At 39.7% G+C, this 24,370-nt stretch overlaps 1 long non-coding RNA gene across 1 annotated transcript; it reads right to left on the bottom strand.

The window, feature by feature from the left end:
- Positions 1-7,053: 7,053 nt before the first annotated feature.
- Positions 7,054-17,271, bottom strand: LOC133382203 (uncharacterized). Its single transcript, XR_009761844.1, has 3 exons — positions 17,189-17,271; positions 9,288-9,526; positions 7,054-7,491 (listed from the first exon to the last, which is right to left on the bottom strand). It is a non-coding gene; the product is annotated as an uncharacterized LOC133382203 (long non-coding RNA).
- Between the last annotated feature and the right edge of the window lie 7,099 nt (positions 17,272-24,370).

Here is a 24,370-nt window from a genome sequence, read left to right on the forward strand (position 1 = left end):
AAACCCAAGGCTCTCCTCAAGAATGTAACTAGCTAAGTTAGAGTGACTTTATTGATTTTCTTTACAAGCCTGTTTATCTTCCCCATGTGTTAGAGTTAGACTGCACTGGTGTTAAGCTTCCCCTTGTATTATAAAGATATTTCACAAGGTTTCGACAAGTTCTGTGTTCACTTGGTTGTGGGAACATGAATCCAAAACTTTCCAGTTTGTTTATTTTTCCTTAGAGTTGGGCTAAAGGGATAGATCCTGGGCAAAACTCTGAAGCCACTGGATGTCATAGGGTTCATTCTGCCTGGTAATTGCAATTCTTGCAATTCTTTAGAGGGGAAAACTTTTATTTAAAAAAAGTAGGACTGTCAATAAGGAAAAATCACAGTGGGGGGTCTAAGGGGCATTGGCCTGATTAATCAGACCAAAAATTGTAATCAAGCTAAACATTAATAGATTAAATTTATCAAGCTTTAATGTAAGTCTAAGTATCTGTAACTAAAATAATGCATATTCTTTTTCTTGCTTACTGCATCTCAATTTCCTCTGTTGTCTCTATGTTGAAGGGATTTGTCTTCAGCTCTGCAGAGCTCCAAATTTGATGGAACAATATATAAAAATATAAATAAATAAATGATGAAAGCTACGCTAAGGACTAAAAACTCAGTCCTTTTTTTAAAAAATGTTAAGTTTTATGTTCTGGATTTCTTAGGTGCTCCTCAATTCCATGATTCCTGCCATGATTGCAGGCATGCACATTGCCATTGGGTAGCATCCAAATCTTACGTATGTCCAGGGGTGTAGTTATCTGGGGTCTTAGACCCCTTACTGTTTTGGGAGCAGGGTCCCAGAAGGTCCCTATGTCTCCAACATCCTACGAGCCAATCAGCATGAAAGGGGAGTGTGTTAGTCACTGAGAAGAGTCTTCTAACATGCTACCTTGTCCTTTCCTGCTGATTGGAGCAATTCAGAGTAAAAGGAGGTGAGTCAGCCACTGAGAAGACTCTTTTCAGAAGCTAACACCCAGGCTATGGTCTGAAGGCACATGAGGCCAGCACCCTGCTGAAGCTAAGGAGGGTCAGGTCTGGTCAGTGACTGGATGGGAGACCTTGTGGGAACCATATGTAAGCCGACTTAGGTTTCTATGATAAAAAGAAGGCAGGGTATAAATGTAATAAATAAATAATAAATAACACTCTCCCCTTTCATGCTAATTGGCTGCTAGAGACATCTGTTGTTGTGGGAGAAGGCATTAACAAGGTTCTCATTCCAAACCCAGCAGCAAAAGGGGGGGGAAGGGATATGGCTATGACTAACATGAAGGGATCCTGCACTCCTGAAATTGCCACTGTAGTACCGGGTATATATATGTTATGTGTTATAATGAAAAAAGGCTTTTACATTAAATGGATATGCCCTCCCACAGAAACTGGTCAGAAATTCCCTGATATCTCTAGAGATCTTGATACAGGCTTACAGTCCAGAAACCATCAAGTAGTTCACCTAAGGGCTGGGAATGTACATATACAGAGAGAAGCATTTGCTGTTATATGAAGCTTGCTCTAATTTGTGAGAAGTTTCTTTTGTTGTTTAGTATGCTTCTTTATACTGTATGGGTATGTTGTGTGAGCGGCTTTCACATTTTTGTACACTTCCATGGAATCTTCTGATGAAGGGTAGTTAAGAAATATATCAAACAAATAAATAAAATGTAATCCTTGATTTAGAAGCTTCCACTGATATGGAAATATTCACAGATTCTGAGTGCTCCTGGCCATTCAGCATGAATAATGAGCACAAAACACAACTGAAATATCTTTGCAATAGACTTTGCATTATCAGAGAGCTGAATGTCATTCAGCAAAGTATTTTACCTGACAAATTCAGCAGACAGAGCCAATTCAAAAGCAAACCTTCCTCTGGAAGACATTCTTGTAGTTAGGAATAATCAACATACTTAAAGAAAATTGAAAGCAAAAGAATAATTAATGAAAAGAGGATAAAAAGCAACGATTATTATTCGTACCTATTTGACCAGCTGTGGATATGAATGGCACTTTCAAGACAGTGAACAAAGTAAAACAAAGCATGCTCTGTAATTATTTCATTTGAAGCTTTTGCTCTGTTATAACCTTAGCCTTTAAAAATCTAGTTGGATTGTAGTCACCTTGGTATTAAGCCCTAAAATGAAAAGTATTTGTATTAACAGAATTACGGGTAAGGGAAAGGAGAGAGAAGTTCCAGGAGGGCAATGCAAGAGGGTACAAAGTCAAACTGGCAAAGAAATTATATGAAGCATAATTAGTAATGGATGCACACACACACACACACACACACACACACACACACACAAAACCACAAAGAAGACCAGAAATAAGAGAATAATAAAGGAGGGGAAAATATGCAAAAGGGGATGTGTAATGGTTACTTTGTCAGAGCTTGGAAAAGTTACTTTTTTGAACTACAACGCCCATCAGCCCAATCCAGTGGCCATGCTGGCTGGGGCTGATGGGAGTTGTAGTTCAAAAAAGTAACTTTTCCAAGCTCTGAAGTCTTTGCTTTAGCTTATTCTAAAAATAAGTAACAAAATACTTCTTTTAAGTAAGTAACTTTACTTAGAGTAAGTAAAATGCTTACTCTAAAAGGTCCAAAGTAACAACATTCCTACTAACAGTAAAGAACACACAAAAGGAAATTAGTGAAGGGAGTTCATAGCTCAGAATTCTTGGGCCCAATTACAAATCCAGCCCAATCCCTTTCATATTTCCAACCTGCTCCAAGGGTCACCTACAGTTATGGTTACCAGGTCAGAAGCATCCCAAATGCTGAGATTTTGGGGGTGGGATGTCATGGGGTGGGCCTGAGTGATATCGTTAAGCGTGATACATTAAGCATCAACCACAGTTGCTTAGCACAAACAAAAACATTTCTCTGATTGGAAATTAAGATAGAAATCTTAGCTAAAAGATGGTGCCTCGATAGGGAACATTTAATCTAGCCAACTTGCTTCTGGCAAAAAGGGTTAAACTGCCCGAAGGCCATTGTAGGAAGAAAAGAGCCTAATGTTGTGGAGATGTTAGATGGGAGCACTCAGGAGTAAAGATGGATGCCTCCAACAGCTGCAATTCTAAACTACAGAGGGTAACCACAACCACCCCAAGGAAGAAGGGTACACGTAAAATGTAGAGGAAATAAATGATGTACAATCATAGTGTGAAATCAGATACCTTTCAGGACATAGAAATATTTATATAAGCATGACTATCAAATACATTTATTATTAACACAACCTGTAAATATTTTATAGTACAATCCTAATTTGTTTACTCAGAAGCAAGTCCCAATGTATTCAATGGGGCTTACTCAAACTGAGAAGCATGCACAGGACTGCAGCCTCAAGTGATAAGGAACTTCATTCACCCAACCGAAAATTCAGAATCATGCCACTTTAAGCTGTTTCGTAACTGTTTATATATCTTTTTATGGTTATTGGATTTTAAAGGGATTTATTTCTTATTGTGAGCTGCCTTGGTTTCTAGTCTGCAACCCTACCCCACAGGGTCATTGGAAAGACTCCATATATACACACACACTGGAAATGTAAAAATATATACATCTCATATAATAGTTTATTGTTAAAAGCAGTTGGTTATTGCAGAATATTTTTTTAAAAAAAATAAAATCAGTACTAGTTTCCAACATAATAAAAGCAGTGATACCTAAGTAAGCCCTGCCTAATTGATTTTAAAAAATAGGATTGGAGGAGGAGAGAATGATTTACTACACAAACACAATTCTTTGCTATGGTCACCCAAAAGTCCCATCAATTTACAGCACAATCCTAACCATGTCTACTCAAAAGTAAGTCCTATTGAATTCAGTGGGGTTTACTCTGGGTATGTGGGATTAGCATTACAGCTTTACTCCCAGAAAAGCAAGTTCTAAATTAAAGGTTCATATTGGGAAGGTTTTCAAAACACTGCCCTCTTCAAACAGGAAAATTTAAACTTGTTTGATTCCTGCAGACAAGAGAGAAAAAGACTGAAAGCTTACTTACTCAATTGATGAGATTTTCAGAAAAGCAGGAAAAAACAAGTTTTCTGACTTGCAAAGACATCTAGCTACTGCTTTGTCAATCACAACCCTGACTTCACTTATTGGCTACAAACCTGAAAGGGTGAGATTAGAGCAGCCAGCTATGAGCTCATGTAACTGAAGTTGCGGGGGGGGTTGACATTTTGTTGTATATCTCAGGAACCAGACCACCTAGAAACTTAATTTTTAAAAAAATGAAAACAAAGTCCAGAGATTGACTCACCTGGAGAGCACCCCAAAAACCCTACCTGCAGCTTCCCTCCATACTAATTCCCTCTCCCCCACCCCCAAGAACCTCACACTTGCAAGGAAGGTGTAACCATCGGTTGTGGTAGTGGGGTTGGTTAGTAACAGTAGAGGCCTTCCCAAGCATATTCTGCTGTGTCCATTGTCTATAGAGTGTATGGAAACTGATGTTGGTAATGCCTTCCAGTTCAATGCTTGGGAAAAGAGAGAGCTTGGAGAGCTCCCTGGACCTTAGTGCTCCTGAGACATTCTTTATATTTTGAGAAATCTTGGGGAGACTCTGAACGAGCTTGGAAAAACTGGGATGATGATGATGATTTACATGTATATCCCACCCTTCCTCCCAAAAAGGGTGGCAAACAATAAAACAATAAAAATACCTCTAAAACATCTTAAGAAATAATTCCAATACAGATGCTGACTAGGAAAAATCTCTACTAAAAAGGCTTGTGGAAGAGGAAAGCGTTCAGTAGGTGCTGAAAAGACAACAGAGGTGGGACCTGTCATATATTTAATAGGAGAGAATTCCAAAGGGTAGGTCTATTATTTATTTGTTGTTTGTTTGTTTATATATTTATTTATTATTTGATTTATATCCTGCCCTTCCTCTGAGTAGGAGCCCAGGGCAGCCATTCCTGATGTTCCACTATATTCATGATGTTCCACTGTATAGGTCTGATTCCTATATAGTGTGGAGCAGACCACCTGATGAGATGGTATCTTCAGGAAGCCCTCACCTGCAGAGCGTAGTAATCAACTAGGTATATAAGGGGTGAGATGGTTGTTCAGGTATTTTGGTCCCAAGCAGTATAAATCTTTATGCAACAAAGCAAGTACCTTGAACATGGCCCAGTAGCTAATTGGCAGTCAGTGTGATTATTTCTACAGCAGGGTAACATGTTGGCTATATCCTCCCCAGTGAACCATTGAGCTGCCACATTTTGCATCAGCTGCAGCTTCCAGCCCCACACAGAGTGTCTTGCAGTAATACAGCCTGGCAGTTACCAGTGCCTGGGCAACAGTAATCAGGCTATCCTAATCCAGAAACAGCTATAACTGTTTTACCAGCTGAAGCTATTAAAAGGCAGTCCTAGCTATTGAGATCACCTGGCCCTCTAGCAACAGAGGTATATCAAGGAGCACCTCCAGGCTCTGCACCTACTCTTTCAGGGGGAGTAAACCCTATTATCCAGACTCAGGAACCACCCACCCACAGCACCTCCATCTTGCTAGGATTCAGAGTCAGTTCATTGGCTCTCATCCAGCCCATCACCAAGTCCAGGCATCAGTCCAGGGTTTGCACAGCCTCTCCTGATTGAGATGTTATAGAGAAATAGACCTGGGTATCTATCAGCGTGCTGATGATACTTTGCCTCAGATCTCCTAATTACCACTCCCAATGGCTTCATATACCTCAGGGTAGGGAAACTTTTTGGCTCCAGGGCTAAGATCTTTATCTGGCCCCACCCTGAGAACCAGCTTTGATAGATAAGACATCTGTCAATCACATGACATCACAATGTCACATGACTGCCAGGTGGGTTGCCCCAGATGCCTGTCAAAATTCCTTGCACTTGCAAAGCCTGCCCCAGTCTGATCCTTTCAAGCTCTGAAATGGATCAGCCTGGGGTAGGGTTTCAAACCTCCCAGCAACCCCTCCTTTCAGACTATGAAACTGGAGCTTGAAAGGATGGGTGTGGGAAAGATTGGGAAGGGTTTCCCACACTGATCCCTTCAGTCTCTGAATTGGATCAGCTTGGGGCAACATTAAAGAACAGCACTGGGAGGCAGAAGCAGTCTGTATCGAATGGAAACAGCTACCCCTGCCTTGAGCATGGCTGTTTGGGAGCATGCCTTCCTACAGCAAAGGAGCAATCAGGACCATACCCTGGATCCACTTGGTTATACCACCATGCCAAACTTAAATAAGCCAAGAGGGGCAAGGGGCAAGCATTAACATTTTTAACACATTAACAATTGATTGCCACATTGCAGCATTAACTGAAACTGATCCCAGGAACTTGCAGCAGATGTTGCATTTGGACACCTCAATGGAGACTGCAGCAAATATAAATGGCCTGGCAGGAGCTAATGTATCACTCATGAAAATGGTTTAGATTTTTTGTAATCAAAATAATATTTTTAGGTTCTATACATTGAAAGTGTTTGCAAAAATCCCTGTTGAACAGCTCCTTTGCATTTGTGGTGAATTCACATCAAAATATGTCTGTCATCATGATTCCCTCTATTTGCCACATTCAGCAGTGAGTGCTGATCCTTATATAGCCCAAACAGCAAAACTTGCAAAAGTACAAAAACATTTGGTAGGGGGGAAAACTGAAGGGGGGGCAAAAACAGCCCAATGAGGACTGAGCATGGTCAGCAGCCTTTCAATGCTGAATGACTGTTGGGGGAAAATTGGGGAGGAGGGGATGGAATTGAGTAGGCATGGTTGACTGGCTGAAACATTGAACAGTATCACAGTTCATACTTCAACATTTTGTTGCAGGTCCCACTTGGCTATACCTATTCTACTTCAGTACATCGACTAAAACACTGTAGATAACTTGATTGAATTCTATGGAACATAATAATGTAGAATGGAAACTAAGACTCTGTCTGACTGCTTATTTTCCAGATAGCCTTAGTGTTATATAAAGTGCTTTTAACAACTTGCCAACTTAACATATACATATTATGTTGATAGCAGAAAGCAGACATATCTTATCAGGTACACATTTATTTTACATTTATTTTTGTTATTACGTTGCTCACTGTATTTATTCATCTTAGTCTGACAATTTGTTAGTGTAAGGAACAGGCAAAGGTGTCTCTCTGGATTCACTTTATAGTTCTAGTTACTGAGCTTAAGTGTCTCTGACATTTTTTCTTCCAACTCTCTTTGGGATGAATGTCACCCCATTAAGCACTCTCCAGAATATTTTTACAGTTATTTTTATAGTTTGTTTGTACTGTTGGTTCCTAATGGATGCATTGAGCATATTTGTGGGTACTGTAAAAAGGTTCTTTTGCTATGTAGGTGGGCAGTTGTTATTCTGCAAGCCACTGAAGAATAGGATACTTGAACAGATAGGCTTCAACGAAAATCTTCTCCAATATAGCAGTTGATTCAGCTTGGACAGTGATCCATTTTCAGTTTGCCTGGAAAGGATTCAGAATAATAATATGGGTGACTGAGTTTAAGGTGTTTGGCATGATAAATGCCATATTGCTTTAGCAGAGAATATTTTATTGTGCCTCTGATTTCTCATTTTTTTCTGAAAAAAGTAGTAGTTGCATAGTTAATTAAATAGACATGTAGTACACAAATACTGTACTGTATATAGGGCAAAAAAAAAATTATGCCCCACCCCCAGTTTTCTTTGTCATTCAGATTTAAGAAAAAGAGAACAGCCTCTCAAATAAATAGACAAATTTTATTTTACTAACCAACTGCCTTTGACAAATTCATTGCTTCATTTAAAATATATTTGCATATTGCTGCTTGATCTCCCAGCGGCTTTTGATACAGTTCACCACAGTATCCCCCTGGACTGTCTCTGTGAGTTGGGAGTTGGCGGCACTGTTTACAATGGTTCCACTCGTACTTCTGGGGCCAAGTTCAGACAGTTATATTGGTGGATTATGTGTCCTGGAGTGTTGTGCTGTGGGGCCCTGCAGGGCACTATTTTCTTTCCAATGCTATGTAATATCTACGGTACATGAAGTCACTGAGAGCCCCACAAGGTAAACTGTTTCCCTTTAGTCAAGCAAAGCTAGAGTTGATTGATCAGGACTGCCAACTTTGACATCAAACATTCAGGAAGCATGAAGCATGGGAGTACATGTCTCTGCAGCAGCAGTTAGTGTGGTGGTGAAGGTGGGGTGGCATTGCACACATGTCTTCCAGATGCCAAAGGTTGCTGCTACTTACTGAGGGAGGCAAAGCACAGGGAATGAGGCACAGTGGCAGAGCCCCACTAGCTACTACTGGGTCTCTGGATGTAGGCACAGCCTAGAATGCATCTTGCAGGTGGAAACCAGCAGGTTTTTGAGGGGTGGGTGGATCTGTAGGTGGGCCTCAGCTCAAATACTGTCAACAACAACATTGAAGTATTTATAACTGGTCTGGCACTTTCTTCTCCCCCCACAAAAATAAATCAAACCATTTTCCCCCATCAGTAGGCAACTCTACAGTTACTCTACTGATTAAAGCTTGCAGACCTAATCAGTTTGACAATAAATGGCCTTATTATTATATATTATTATTATTTGATTTCTATCCCACCCTTCCTCCCAGCAGGAGCCCAGGGTGGCAAACAAAAGCACTAAAAACACTTTAAAACATCATAAAAACAGACCTAAAAATACATTTAAACAAAACAACTTTAAAAACATTTTTTTAAAAAGCTTTAAAGATATCTTTTAAAAAGGGTTTAAAAAAAATATCGTTTAGTGGGGGAAAGGCTTTAAAAAGCAATTCCAACACAGACACAGACTGGGATAGGTCTCAACTTAAAAGGCTTGCTGAAAGTGGAAGGCCTTCAATAAAAAAGACAACAGAGATGGCGCCTGCCTAATATTTAAGGGAAGGGAATTCCACAGGGTAGGTGCCACTACACTAAAGGTCCATTTCCTATGTTGTGCAGAATGGACCTCCTGATAAGAGGTATCTGCAGGAGGCCCTCACATGCAGAGTGCAGTGATCGACTAGGTATATAAGGGGTAAGACGGTCTTTCGGGTATCCTGGTCCCAAGCTGTACACCAAAACTAGAACGTTGAACTTGGCCCGGTAGCAAATGAGCAGCCACCACTAAATGGCCTTAAATCACATAACAGATTCTTTTTACAATGATAACACTTTACATGGGAGCTAAGCTGTAGAGGTCAGAAGGGTGGTGAAGGCGGGGCAGCATTGCATACCAGGTTCTGGATTCCGGGGGTTGCTGCCACTTACCAGGAGGGGAGGGATGAGGTGCGGGAGCGAGGTGCGGGAGCGAGGTGTGGTGCAGACATGGCTGCAGAGTCAATCTAACACTGACATGTTGCCCAGAAGGGAGTGTGGCCCTTGGGCTGAAAAAGGTTCCCCAGCCCAGCCCGAGACAATGTAGGTGACTGAGGTATGGTGATTCCAAACGTAGTCTGGAAGCAGCCTTGTCGCTTGGGCCTCAACAACTCTCATTTGGAATCTTCTTCCTATAATTTGAGTAATATATTAGTGTCTATACATGCCATTCCTCTCCCTCTGCTCCCTCATTTACTGCATAACCTAAAATGTAAAATACCAAAGAATGAGAGCAATCTTTAGAAACAAAGGCAACCAAAGTTTCCCAACATCAAAGCAGAAAAAAACATGAAACACAACTTTGTCAGGACTTTGACACTGCAGTGCATTGACATTGTTCCCCCCTAATCCTCTGGGTTTAGACTGCTACTTCTTAAAAGTAAAAAAAGAAAATATGCTAAGAACATTTAAGCATCCCACACAGAGCGGAACTATTCAAATATCATATTCCCACCTTTGTTTTTCTTTAAATAATAAATAAACTATTATTATTATTATTATTATTATTATTATTATTAAACATTAGCATTAATTGCCCGCCCTTCACCCAGATATCCCATGGCGGGTTACAACCACCTTAAAATACAGTATTAAAAACAATTAAAAACAACCAGAATCACAAAATATACAACACTGAGAGTGCCTCCTTGGAATATCAGAGATGTGGTTTGGTGTTTGAAGTTGCTGTAGTTAGTTTCCAAGTAAATAGAATAGCTAGCCAATTCAATATACTGACCTGGAACCAAATTCTCTGGCACTGACAGCAGCAATAGGGAAGCACCAAAAAACAAACAGAACCCAAGGGAGGGAAAAAACCTCAAGATGCCAAGGTCAAACAGGAAGCAGCATGCAGCAAGCAGCAAGGATACTGAAGATGATGATGATAAATAAAACTGATCCTGTAGAAGCCTCAGTACATCCCTAAAAGGATTCAGTGTGCCATCCAAACTGAAAAGTGTGCCAATGGTGCCATCATTACACAGGGAAAATGATTAATTTTCTTAGGAAAAGCATGTTATCAGAAAGAGAGAGATTCACACTGACTAGGAGCTGGCATTTATTACTTTTAAATATGCAGTAATTAAAGAGCAGTAACCCACTAGAATACAAAGGATCAGGCTGGCTGCAAAATGTTGATAGGCTGACTACAGTACAGTTCATATTCTTTGGCTTTCCCAGCTAACATTTAAACTCCCTGAGGTTGTGAACAATTCATTGGTTCAAGAGAGTATCTGATGAGCAGCTTGATCCTATAAAGCAGCTTTGGCAGCCATAGGGCAAGCATTGGTTTGCTGCTAAAATAGCATCCTCAGCTTGGAAAGAGAGGCAGACAACTGCAGCTTTAAAAAAAAGGGCTCCAGGACTCTGAACACTCCATAGGAATTTCTGTCTCAGAGCTGTAACCACCCATGCCCCTACTTATGCTGCCATACATCCTTCATAGATAGACAAGTACACTTTTATGGTCTTTGTATACAGTATTGGGGATAAAGAGTAAACATTCACCAGCAGCAACTGTTGTACTGCCAATGGGTCAGATGGCAGAGCTCTTTGTTCCAGCCCTGAGAGTCTCAACCCAACCCTAAGAGGTTCTGTTCAGCTACATCTACGAATCAGTGCAGAGAATCTGACAGTCAGTGCCTTCAAATACAATTTTTATGCCGACAGTGAAATGCATACAACTTAATCCAGCTAAGGATACATGGAATCTAGCTTCCTCACGCACATTCATATCTGGAACTACTTGTATAAATGACTGCTAAAGGGGCCAGCAAGCCAGTCTCCAATGAAGTCAATACAGGTAGAATGAGAAGCCCATTTTCCAAAGAACACCAAGTTTGCCAACCAAACTAGGCAACTTTCTCCAGACACCAACCTATTACAGGTTAATCCACATAATTCACACTTTACTGGTCTGTAAGAAGAAAACAAGTGTGAAAAGCAAAGGGGCCGTTGAAGAGAAATATCTATTACCTTTTTAAAGAAAACCTTCAGAGCTACATCACACATGAGAAAATGTTGACACAGATACTTCTGTGCAGGAAATAGAAGTTATCCATTTGGCATGCTGGATGACCACACAATTGTATATTGTGCTGCAAGGACATGCATTGGATGCTTATATTTGGGTACAGCTTCCCAACACATGTATAGCTGCTGTACATGAAGTGTGTTGTGCTTGTACTAATAAATATGATGACTACTAGGGAGTTATTTCCTATTTGCAACCTAGTAGAACCTTCTGTTCAGTAATTTTGTCTCCAGTGAAGCAGCCATGAATCATGCCACACAGAGAAGGCAAAATCTGCAAGGGAGCCTAGCAACTTCATTCCCTAATACAAATAATAGCTCTTTGATCCAGTGGAAACTTCTGCCAGCAGAATTGGGAAAGAGGCCATTTTTTGTTAATCCCCCCTTCCCCTACACACCTTCTGGAACAGAAAAGGGGAGTTTGGAAGGCTGCAAGGAGAGAATATCACCTCTTCCCTGATTCACTGATAGAAACCTCTGCCGGATCAAAGTGCCTTCTGTGGGCAGGACACCACTTGACAAAAGTCAGAGAATTGGAGCCTAAACATAAAAGTAAGAACAAATCTCTGCTCTCTTTGTTAAGAGAAAAATAGCAACAATAACAAAAAGCTCAGAGTTTTATCAAAAGTATTTTGCTCAGTCCAGTAAGAGAGATACATGCATAAACAACCTTCCTTGAACATTGTCCTGCAGATTTGCATTCACGATACACTGTTCATCTGAGCCCTATTGAGCTTTTGTTAAATATGGGGGTGACAACATCTAGGGCCACCAGTTGGTAGTAGAACTGGTTGCCCACAACTCTCCAGGTTCATTATTTCTGACTAGCTAAGTCCTTGAAGCTGTAAATTAGACTGTTGAATCTAACATAACCTACATAAATTAGTGAGAGAATAGCGAGTGGTACCATCAGAATGATCTGCCAGCGCTCATGCCTCAGCCCCTCAACCCATTGGGCAGAGGGGGAGACTGGAATGGCAGTGACCACATTCACCCTTTCCCACTTGGAGATTGGAGGGGAACTCTGTGTGTACTGGGTCTATTTATTCTGCTGCATACACCAAAGGTAAAATAGAATGTGAGTAGCCTGCAGTGGCATTGGTTAGGATGGGGTGGCTAGATTTTGCCAACAGAGAACTTGACGGCATGTGGAGCTGAATGGCTATCCTGCGTGTGGGAGATACTGCCCCTCACTAGGAGAGTGTTACTTCAATGCAATTCAGGCAAGACACACAGTTAACAGAGCTTGGAAAAGTTACTTTTTTAAACTACAACTCCCATCAGCCCAGCCAGCATGGCCACTGGATTGGGCTGATGGGAGTTGTAGTTCAAAAAAGTAACTTTTCCAAGCTCTAAAGGGTGAGGAAAGACTTGGGAGATAGTTGCAGCAGTTATGCATTAGAGGATGTGTTCACTCTTGTACCTGTGTAGGGTGCTCTGTCCTGGCACTCCCACGTATTTTAGTGAAACAGATTCCTTTGGATGTTAGTGCTTGGAATCCTGAGGCAGGGTACTTCTTAAGGTCCTTGGAAGAGAAGTGTTAACAATCCATTCACTCAAGATCCCATGTATGCTTCTTCTCCCTGTTCCCCCTCATCAGAATTCTTCTTTGTGAGCCATAACACATAGCCAGAGAGATATAACCCCATATCAACCTCTTGTCTTGTCTTCTCCCCCTGTGAGGCTTCTGCACTTGTGATGGTGTGCTATGATTGAGTGTTGAGTTACCCCATAACCTATGCTGTGTTGCGATAATGTAAGCAGAGCAGCAGACAATGCAGAGTGGCTATTTTGTTTAAAAAAATCCTTTTCCCATTTGAGCCAATGTGGGGGGAAAATACCCACCAAGGGTTTATCCACATGAGAGCATTTCTTCGTAGCAAATACACAGCTTTTACCATCATAATAGATGTGCGAGGTCCACACTTTGTGCTCAATGGTGGCTTCAAATACATTGTTTTCCATTCACACAAGTAGAAGTTCCTCTGGGAAGGATTTGTGTCACTGTTTCTTTGTGGCCCTGCCCTCAGTTACTGGGCATGTGCCAATATTTTTGACCTGAGCAGTATTTCCACTCCCACCTGCCCCCCTGCTTCCTAAAGTTTGGTGGTTGAAAAGAAGAGGGATCACCTGCCCCCTTTCTCCGCTACCCCTTGCTTTTTCTGAATTAATTTATCCCCACTGAAAAAAACAAATCAACATAATATCAATATTTTTAAATATCAATACCAATATTGATATTTTTATCAATAACAATCAATATTTTCTCAAAGTATCAATGTCAATATCGATATTTTCTCAAAATATCAACATTGCTATTGATATTTTTGAGGTGACTTTTTAAAAGAACACCTTAGATTTTTTAGGAAACAAAAGGAGTGAATGAAGTTTGCTTGGGGAGAAAGAGAGGAAAGAAGGGAGGGCTGCAGCAAACTGTGAAGGGGGAAGGACAGAGTAGTCAGAAGTTGCTGGATAAACCACCAGAAACAAAATGGAATTCATGGGAGGGTTAGTGGGCAGAGAAAGGGGGAAGAGCTGAAAGTGATTATTTACTCACTCACCCACTAAGAACCATCAAAGCAAACTGTCTGCAAAGACATGTGGGCTGGAGTGGAGCTGTATTGTTTTAAACTTTTCATAATTATCAGCAGATTAGGTTAATACAGATTTACAGGGGGAAAACTGCATGATAGCTTCTGTTTGCCAGTAACGTCATGTGAACCATGCGAATTAAAAGGGAATGCAAGTAGCACCAAACACACACTAAACCGCTGTGTAGATGAGACCCAAGTATGGGACTGGTTTAAAGCTGGATCGTTGACTGGGGCCTGGCTATGGATTGAAGGGGTATAGGATTCAGAATAAGTGTCCTCCTCCATGTCTCATCCTCCACCCATTTCAGCTGTTCCACCAGCATATTTTTGTTGATGTACCTGCGATAGGATAGCAGTTAGTCTGGTTTGCTATTAATGGCAGACCAACTCAATTTAATGTTCCCAAATTTGCTTGTGGATGGGAACACAACTATCAGTTGAATAATGCACTTCTCCAGATTTTGCAATGCACTTTCAGTCCTAAATAGTGTGCACAAAAATGTATTTTACATAAATATGCATACAGCATGCTTATTTTAAGGGGGAGAGTGCACTGAAATGCATTGGAAAATGTGTATATTACAGGAAGAGTGTGTATAAAAGGCAGACAAAATATGTACACATTTCATGAATATTTTTCGTGCATTCTTTCAGAAAGTTCAAAAGATTGGGACAGAATAGACCTACAGTTGAGCACCCTCAAAACTGACATTTAATGGACTTGGGCTAGTCCATCCATCCCTACTGTGGGATGTTCTGCCAGAACATGTCTCACTGTGGTGATGAAACTGGCATTCCATTGATACAGTAGAGCTTCCCCTTAGCCAGCGGATCTTCAGTACAGGATTGTCAGAAAGGTTCAGTAGGACTTACATCTGAATACATACACATATTATGCTGTAAAATTATATATTTATGATCCCTACTACTTTAATTTATAGAATTGTCTGTATGTTCTGTTAGATTTAACAGCCTAATGAAGTTAATTTTGAACTGTGCTTCTGCAGATGATAATAAATGGATACCTGATGAGTTAAGTAGTGGTAGATTTTAAATAGGACATATGGTAATATACTGAATGCAAGTTCAGAGTGAATTATGGATCTGTTAATCACAATGATTATGTTCAAACAGCAATCTTTTAAAAGACTCTACTGTATCCCTACAGTTCTTAATAAAGTACTGAAAAGTGCTTACACAATTATTTTATAATAGAGTGGGGGTTTTTAGTGAGTGCCTGAGTGTCTTGCTAACCAAACGCATAGTAGAGAGATGCTTATTAGATTATTTACGTAAATATTATTACAAATGTGGACCGTTGGTTTTCCAAACTAGGACAAAAGCTTTGTAAATGTTAAAAAACCTGGCATGTTTACATCAGAAGGAAAAACAAAACAAAGGCACCCAGCCCTGAATGCCACTTTCCTTATGTTCCAGCTAGTCCCTCCTCTCGTAATTGGTTTGGACTTGGCATTGTCCTAGTTCACCTTCGCTCTCTGTAGTCTTTTAAAAGTACAGCTATTACTACCTTTAGTATATTCTTTTTCTGGAAAAAGAAGCCTCATTAAAAATAACTAAAAATTTCAGTTAATTAAAATTTTACATGACTGTCTTACTTATCTGATTTTAAATCAATAGTATAGTATTTCAACATTTTTAATGAAGATATTTCTGTTGACTGAATAACAGTCAAGCCATCATAGGTACATTTCCGGAATCAACAGATGGACCCAGATTATTCAAAATAAAACACATAATCAAAACTGGATTCTGGGGAGTGCCCTACATGAGAGTAATCTGACATTTCTAATCATGTGATTAATGAATATATGCTTCCTGATATCCCTTCACAAAAAGTTGCCTGCATCAAAATGTCAAATATATCAACCAGCAAGACACAATTCTCTTCCCAAGACTTTTGTGAACTCAGAGCTGAAGTACACATTATATATAGTTCTCTGATTTTGATACTGTAAATTGAAGGGAAAGACAAGGGTGGAGGAGAAGAAGTTCTGTTTCAGGACATTTCTGTTCAATGTGAAAGCTCAGAACAGCAAATTAATCATGTAACATAACTACAAATGAATAAAATATTCGAATAGGTATCAGAGAATACGTGTCATATCTAGACATCCCAAGAGGTTTGTTCTGACAGTACAGTTCTACAGCACACCGCATCAGATATTCATTCAGATCAGAAACTATGGAGGAGTTCCAAGTTTGCTTTCTGTCTGTTGCGACATGCTGTCATTATGGGAAAATCCCAGATCCACTACATTCAGTGACATGCATGACAAATCAAAGTTTGAGACGATCTGCCACTGAAAAACAACAATACTGTCTACAGCACTTGCAAACACTACTTAACCTTATTGGGTCAGTTTGGGTCTGGTTTCTGTTCCCCTCCATCAATGCAGCTATAAGGAATAGATCAGAAGCATTGGCTTCCTAGTTTAACCTAAATGAATCTATGTCTGATTGGGCCAAACTGTGGTTAATTTAAATTTGGTGTCACCAAAATGGCACCCAGGAGTGCAATGGCACTCTTGCAGACTTCCCACCATCACATGAAAAGCCTCTGACCCCCCCTCCCCGTGCCTCAGTCATGAGATGGAAAGGGGAGTTACCTTTTTCTCCCTTTAAAGGGTCATAGAGCTGAAGGAGGAAGTTGGAAGACTGATGCTCTTTCTCACTTTCTCATATAGCTCCATGTGCTTAACAAGAATCAGATTGTCACCTGAACAGAAAGCAGACTAATCAAGAGGATAGGAAGGAAAGCAAATCTATCTGGGAGATTAGGGGAAGAAAGCAGAGCAGCCAGGAGAGTTAAAGTGGGGTACCAAGGGAGTCAGGAAAGAGAGAAAAATGAGTGTGTGAGAAAGGAAAGAAAGAATATAGAGTGCTGGAGAAAAAGAATGTGGGAAAGAAAAAAAGGGGGGGAGGAAACCCCAAGATGCCAAGAAAAAATGCTTGTGAAGGTAATCCAAAGTGTTTTACTAAAAGAAAATGAGCCCAATGCCTTTTGGCTAGCTCAGGTTTGGCCTTTGTCAGAGGCTAAAAGTTAAAACATACAAATATGTATTCAGTAATTTGATCTTATTGGTTTTTATCATACAGTTCATTATCACATGGTATGGGAAAAACACAACAACCATTATACTCACATACCAGAAATAAGATGTAACTTCAAAATTATCTTATAGCTGATTGTTTCAAATATTCTTAATGGAGATTCTTTGTAATAAGGAATTGTCCATGTAGCATTTCTGACCATAAGCATAGGATTAAATACCTACATCCAGCTGCCTGTAGGCTGTTAGCCAGGGAAATAGGCTACAGCTGTGTCCAAGGGAACGTCTCTAAAGTGTAAGGCTCATAAGAAAGGAAGAAACTCCAGCTCTCCATTTAATCCACTGGGAACTAGCGTGTTGAGTTCTAGGATCCAAGACAGCTCCCTCCTCAGTAAAATCTGTGTGCCGTGTGTGTGTGTGTGTGTGTGTGTGTGTAAAAGAATGTGCACATGTGTGCACACAATGGTTGCAGTAAAACAGATGCTTTTGAATTTGCATAATTTTTTCACAGATTCCTCCTCCCTGATCACCATCAAGTCACAATTCACTTCTGCGTCCATTACCTGAATGGGGGGGGGGAGGGAATCACAAATCCAATATTACAAAAACATGGATTGAAGGCATGCATTCTAATGAATATTCATAATTTTAAAAAAGATCCCCTCAAAACCACCATAAAATCATAGTCATATTTGCATACACAGATGTGCTCTTAATTTGTTGGTGGTTTATAAATTGGGATCGACTTGAAGGCAGTCCATTTTGTTGGCATCCTATATAAAAATAATGAAGATCCACAAGGATCAGCACCTTGCTTTGATTTTTTTTTTTGGTGCTAGCAATACTGGATATGTGCTTTTCACTGTGCAGTCAACCATTGTAAGCTTTAATTTAAAGCTGGTTTGTGAGGACCCATGTAAAATCATGTAAATTCAGGAGGATTTATTTTAATTCTACTGGATTCAACTTTTAGCGGACTTCTTAGGGAAGTAAACCCTGTGTGTGTGTGTGTGTGTGTGTGTGTGTGTGTGTGTGTGTGTGTGTGTGTGTGTGTGCGTGCGCGCGCACTCTCTCCTCCCTTTCTGTCTGGGGAGGGATGACAGGGGGAGAGAAGCAATCAGAGGAGGTGGTACCCACACTACTCTCTCAAAATTCCAAATGTGCCCATGGACCCCAAAAGGTTGGTGACATCTGGTTTAAACGATGGTTTATTAAAACAAGCCAAGCTCAAACTGTTTTTTCTCATCTTGGCTTCTTTCAATAATCTGTAGTTTAAAACTAATCACAGTTCCAAGTTCCAATGCAATGACAATGTATGGTTTAAACCAGAAAGCAGATGTTTTTATGTCCTCCTCACAACTGTGCTGGAAAAGGATTTGGGGTGCTTGTGCCCTCATTCATATCAGGCTGCTGTATTCATTATTACTATCCTCCCAACTAAACAATTTCATAATCTTAAATGAGAAGAATGTGCATCTGAAAGTGCTAGGTCAAGGAAAATTAATAGCTATCACTTAAGGACAAGTAGAATCTCCTAATTCATGCAACCTTAGTGGGAACTTTGCAGCGAAGATGCAGCAGTTGCATTTCTACAGTAAAGTATATTTGTAAAAATGAATGGGATGTGTGCTAGAAGGAACCCAAGGATTTTCTTTTTAGCATGAAAATAATTTATTCAAATGTTATTCTGTTGATTAAAAAAAAACAGGGAAAGATTGCAAAGAAATCAAGTCTCCTCAGAAAATTCTGACCCTTTAGAATACATTTAATTTGTTGATTCTATGACAGTGAGTGGGGAACAGCTAAAGGAATAATGATCTCAAAAGGCAATAAAGCATATTTTAAGAATTTGCAGTTAGATTTCCCCCTTCCTTTTTTATTATACATGCACTGAAAGTTTATCTACTTCCCAGGAGAAATGAAAATTTTAGATGGAAATATACAGCAGTACACATGTAGGAGAACATTCCCCCAACTGAGGTAGCATTAGGTGATTTCTCATGCCATAAAAATAAATGTACTGAAATTTGATAGTCACAAGAATTCACACACAACTGCAATGGTCATACTGCAAAAAGCAAGGTAGCAGCAGTGTGATTTCTTTGTCTACACAATGACACTCTTGTATCTTCTGCAGTTACAGGAGTATATAGACATATTTTCATACTCACCATCTGCTGCTTGCTTTGGAAAAACCTAGGTGTAAGGTATCCACCTACACATAAACAAATGTCTACATTACACAGGCTCTCATGCACCATTTGCTTCTGCTGTTTCCAAAGAAACTGTGTGTGTTCCATGGAAAATTAGAAGGCTTTACCCAGATTGTTACCATAGACGTGTGATACCTAGGTACTTAAACTCATTTGATCTGTATTTTTGTTGGGAAAGGTACTTGTCACCATAGAATCTCTTCTCGTAGAGAAGTATGACATCTTTTTGCAGGACTGATGCTGATACCGAATTTAGTCAGACTATACAATAGTTTCAGGTTGTAAAACCAATCCTGGAGAGGGGAAATGTGGAAAAAGGGGAGCAGGAACTATTCTAGTATGTTCCCATCACAACAATGGCATTTTAAAATGTTTCTACATGCTGGGAATATACTTTGATCATAAACAGGAAGGATAAAAGGATAGGTTCCTTGTTATAGACCTGTTGGAAACAATTGTTTCTGTATTCAGTTATTGGCTTTGATTTAAGGATATTTTGAGAGATCTGCTTTCAGTGCTTTCTCTTTCTTTCCATCTAAATTTCTAAGTTCAGTACAAAATGTATTGGCTCAGATGCTCAAATCTCAGCATGAACCTTTTGCCCATGCACTAGGGCCCTTTCCCACTGCCTTTGCAGCTCACAATTTCTCCTGAACCAGGAAACTTAGATTACTCTGTTCAGGCTAAGCCAGGATCATAAACCAAAGGCTGAAGTTGGTTTAAGGGTAGAAACACACTAACTGTTCTGCTGGTTCCAGTGTGTCTCCTCTGAAAACAGGAGCACATGATGCTAGTCAATCCCTGTCTCTTTTTATTGTAAAACCTGGTGGGAGCAGCTTGAGTGAGTTTAAAAAAAAATCAGCTTCAAAGAGATTTCACAAGTGGTCGTCAGATCATCCCATTGCTCCTCCAAGTGTGGCTAATGGAAAGGCTTTGATCTGGCAACTAGTGTGTTTACAGCCTAAGACTTGCTTGTTCTGAAACTGGTAAATATAGTTTTCCAGTTTGGACAGGTTAATTAGAGACTTCCTGGTTTAATGGTTTCTGTGGTGGGAGGAGAGAAGGGGCTGTGTGTGTAAGCAAAAAGCTCATTCTTATCTTGGCATATTAAGGTGCGATATTATAATCCAGACATGGCAATTGTGTGTGTCTTGTCTCTAAATGTTTACCTATATCTGAGAGACAGGACTTGCTTATGCATTCTTAAAAAGAGAGAGAATATTTGTTATGAGAAAACACTGCTGAAATGTAGTTATTCTTAGAGATGAAGTGGAGCTCATGTGTGCTTACTTTTATTTTGTACCAATGGAATTTGACTTATGTTTTCATTTGTTCTCAAAGAAAGTCCTTATTCATAGCTCATCTAATCATGCTCACCCTTTCCTAGCCATCAGTTTACAGGTTTATTTCTAATAGGAATTTTATCTTTCTCAAAATATGTATTGGGCATTTGATGAGATCTGTCACTATTAGGCTAGACTAACAGCAGGCAACTATGTATGTCGCCTGTCAAATCTAATTCAATGCATCGATATATCAAGGACTGAGGTGAAAACCTAAGTAGAAAAAAAATGCTTGATCTCTCCCCCCCCCCATTTGTCTTCTCTGAATGTTTGTTTTTCAATGCTGAACAAATGTGTTTTTTAATCTTTGCAAAAAATATTCTTTCATGGTTTTGAGCCATAAAGCTTAGAAAGGAATCCTATCCTGTTGTGAGGCCCCACCCCACAGTGTTGAATAATATGACTTCTTCTGATCAGGATAAGGCACCAGCCACATGCTCCAGGCTTTGCAATGTGGGCAGCCTGCTAATGCTCTCCCAGGCTTAGTTTATAGTTGTATTAACAACACTGTGTGAGAAACCTCTTCTAAATGTAGCAGCCCACACTTTACCTGTCTTAAACTGCTATACAGTATCTGCCTCCACATTTTCAAGGGTATTTAAAATTTATCACAAACATTTAAAGAGGAAAAATACACTGACTTTTTTCTGAAAGCAATTTGTTAATTAACATCAAAGGGATAAAATTTGACTTGCATTGCCTGGTGAGTGGCATTCTTCCATAGTTCTGGTTGCTATGGTGATGAAGGAAACTCGTTTGTTCCGGGTCATTCCTAAATTTGCACATGAAAGCATTAGAGATTACTGCTGTCTAATCAAGTTATATGGAAAAGTTTAAAAGGAGGTACAATGTTTTACAGCCATCAACCCCCAACATAATAAAATACAATTGCTGAAAAAGGGATTATCTCCTCCTTTTAAAAGCATGCTGGGAAAGTTCAAAATGTTTTGAAAGCCTATTTTTGCCACACATCTTGATTTATATGATACTTTCTAAACAGAAATCATGTTTCTAATAGGGAATTAATGTATGTATTGCCAAACCCAACACTAGATTTTGTCTAATAGCTATGAAAAATGGCTTGCATTTATTTATTTTTAAATGTATCCCATTTGAGATTAGGACTTTCCCATCAGCATAAATACCTAGGCAATGTTCTTTCATTATGAACCAAATACAGAGCCATAAAAGCAAAGATGTTCAGTAGTAACTCAGTGTTTCCTCTTGGAGGATCCATGAGTTACTCGTCTTGTGATTCAGGCCAATTCGGTCAATACTTTTCATTCACTCAACCCCATGTATCCTGTTCTCAGAGTAATTGTTATCATGAAAGTGATAGCCAGGGTTTCTTTGTCTGATCTATTTCACATGGTCTCACCCAAAAGGCACTCCCATAAAATGGTATGACCCAAGTACATTATGTAACATGTCCTTGCCCAAAGAGTGGGCCACAAATCCCACCACTTTCAACAAAGTTTCTGTCTGAACATTTCAATGATGTAGATTCAGTCATGTGACAGGTTGCAATCCTAAACCAGCCTCAGAGGCTGTGAACCTGGGTTGTCATGATGATGTCATTGTTTTCCATTCCCCAGTGAGCATACATTGTGGCTATACCAGTCAGCTGCTATTTGCTATCACCCCTGACCTGAACCCTCCACTCTGCTAAGGCTTCTGGCACACACATGCACACCTTAATGAAGGAGCAGGCTCAGTCCCACACTTTGTAGTGGCTATGAAGAAGATAATAAGCAGTGAACTTTCTCTTGCTGCTTCTAACCTTTCTCTGATGTGGGACTATGAAATGAGAGGCCTAGTGATCTTGCAAGTTCTCTATACGTGTAATGAACGACACACGTACAGGAGAAACATTTGTTGGGTCTGGACAGGTGTTGGGTCATGGTGCACCACAGGGACAAGTGGACTTTTCTAGTATGGAGAATTAATAGTATAAGAAGAAGCCAAATAAATGGTTTATTACAGAATAAGAATGAGGGATTAAAAGGTAAGTAACACTTTGTTGGGAGACAGCATAGGATGGCAACTTGAGAGTTTCAGAGAGAAAGGAAGCAGAACTACAGAAGGAAAACACAGATAAGTGTAGGAGGAAAGGCCTTTCCTTCAGCAGAAACTGTGGTGCCAGGCTACCAGGATTGTCTTTTGCAAATCTCTGACAGGGGAACAGGGGGAACATTTTAAATTTTGGATCCTTTCTTAAAGGTTTGGTTACATGAGGGAGAGATTTTCCTAAACCACAGCGAGATCAAGTTTAACTGGTATTTGTGGAGTGCAAAACTTTGAGGACTGCAAGAGGAGTTTCATATATTTTTTGGGTGGAAGTTCTTAAGGTTGAAGGATGCTAATGGGCACTAATGTGTTTACCTATCATTGCAATGCCTCAAGCAGGGAGCTTTCCTTTGCCAAAGGCCAAAGCTCCAGAATGGCCAATTAGGAAGCACATCTTGGAAAGCTTGACTGCATGAGTAACTAGACAGGGAAGAAGGCAACTGCATATCCCCTAGTTTTCACACTTCTTTGAATAATGAGCAAGAGTCACTCCTGTTGAAGATGCTACAAAATTATATTGTCCCAGTAAATCTTGTCTTAATTCACCTTCCCAGACAAAATGGAGTTTCCTAGAGTCAAGGTGCTAGAGCACACTTAAAATGACAGTGAAGCTGAGCTCCTCAGTCACAGTTAACTTCAATGCTGAATATGTATATTTGTTGAAATTTATTTTAATTAATTATGTGAATTTTAAAGGTATGAAAAGGAATTATTGCAATGTAAGCAATCAAGGGCCTTTTCTATAACAATACAATTTGTACAGTTTTCTTTCGAATTTTGTGAGCCATATGCATTTCATCTGTTAGTTACACATGATGTAAAGAGTTTTAGAACCTCTTTCTACTGAATCTGTTTTGCACAAGGTATGAAATGCATATGGCAAGGTACAGGGTGGGACCATAATACAGTGATCCATATATTATGCGATAGCAGCTAGATTTATCCCAGTAGATACAACAATATCTAAGAGGTAGCAACCCTGGGATTTTGAGGAGCTGGGTTTTTAGCTTTCATTCCTATGATACATGAAAGGTGGATTTTATGTTATCAGCCAACCAGCTTTTTTAGTCTGTTTCAGGACTTCTCAGTAAGATAGAAGATATTTATAATACAAGTATTTTAAAACAGTAGGGATTAACAGATTCCTCAAGCTCCATTCCATTATTCTTCCACAGTTTTGCTGTGCCTTGCATTCTGCCCTGGTTTCTCCCAGCAAGAAAAAGCAATAATTTTAGAATGTTGATATTACAACCCTCCCCTTTAGTGTCTCTCTGTGTTGTGCGTGTGCATATTGAAAAACATTAAATGAATCTAAATGTTTAAACAAATTTTGAGATGACTCAAACACCTCATCATAATTGCCACACCTCCAGAAGATTACACTAGATTGAGGTATATTGACTGACGGATGGATAAAGCAAAAGGTCTTGAATTGTAAGAGGATGCAAATTGTTCTACTTGAAGCTTATTTGTAATGAATTTAAGAGAATTCAGACATTCTTATGGATCAGGATCTAATTAGCTATTGCAATAATAGGAAAGGTCATCATGGTTGGGTTGTTTTGAGTGCTGGATTTTTGTCTGTTCTTCAGTAGTATTCTGTGAAAAATACAGCATAAAAGAATGAATGTATTTTAAAAGTCATGGTCCAGGCTG

The sequence above is a fragment of the Rhineura floridana genome, chromosome 3 (assembly GCF_030035675.1).
Source record: "Rhineura floridana isolate rRhiFlo1 chromosome 3, rRhiFlo1.hap2, whole genome shotgun sequence".
NCBI lineage: Eukaryota > Metazoa > Chordata > Lepidosauria > Squamata > Rhineuridae > Rhineura > Rhineura floridana.